Source organism: Haematobia irritans, chromosome 3 (assembly GCF_050003625.1).
Source record: "Haematobia irritans isolate KBUSLIRL chromosome 3, ASM5000362v1, whole genome shotgun sequence".
Lineage (NCBI taxonomy): Eukaryota > Metazoa > Arthropoda > Insecta > Diptera > Muscidae > Haematobia > Haematobia irritans.
The window spans coordinates 103,575,812-103,576,500 of record NC_134399.1 but is presented as its reverse complement, the minus strand read 5'-3'; the positions used below and the strand labels follow the sequence as shown (position 1 = coordinate 103,576,500).

General features: G+C 33.1%; 1 non-coding gene across 1 annotated transcript; it reads left to right on the top strand.

Annotated features, from left to right (window-relative positions):
* Positions 1-314: 314 nt before the first annotated feature.
* TRNAS-UGA (transfer RNA serine (anticodon UGA)) lies at positions 315-396 on the top strand. The gene has a single exon. It is a non-coding gene; the product is annotated as a tRNA-Ser (tRNA).
* Positions 397-689: the final 293 nt, after the last annotated feature.

Below are 689 nucleotides of genomic sequence, written 5' to 3'. Positions count from 1 at the left end.
GAGGTTACGGTAAATGTGATAATATAGCAAACGTCATTCCAGTGATTGTCCACTTTTGAGAAGTATCCAGTTTTTAGAATATTCAAGTTTCAGTGGTTTCACTGTATATAAATTTTATTTTTAGCAACAAATTACGAAACATGGTTATTTTTCTTATAAAAATGTACTAAGTTATAAAATATCGAAATGAAACTTTTAGTAAACTTTAATAAAACTAAAAAGTATTTTTTTTTTCTGAGTGTACTAGTAAATGCATTTATCCGTCAACAATGATATGCTTATTGTGGGTGGTCTTGAATGTTGCATTGTAAAAAGCTGCGGTGTCCGAGTGGTTAAGGAGATGGACTTGAAATCCATTGGGTTTTACCCGCACAGGTTCGAATCCTGTCCGCAGCGTTTTAATCTTCCTAATTACTCTCTTCGGGTATAGGAGGGTAGTTATTTTAGCAAAGTAATTGGCAGTTTAAGTTTGTCAGTTTAAGTTTTCTCAATGGGAAATATTTTATTCAATTGGGAATTTCCAGTCTCAGCAAAAAAAAAGCGTCGTCATAAAGGTTGTGAAAATGTACTTTTTGGATCTGAAAGTGATGCAAAATTGGTGCAGATGCAATGAATTTAACATGAGTTTGTCATAGAATGAATGTCCACCACTGTTGCACTGAATTTGCATCATTTCTTAAGGTGTTATC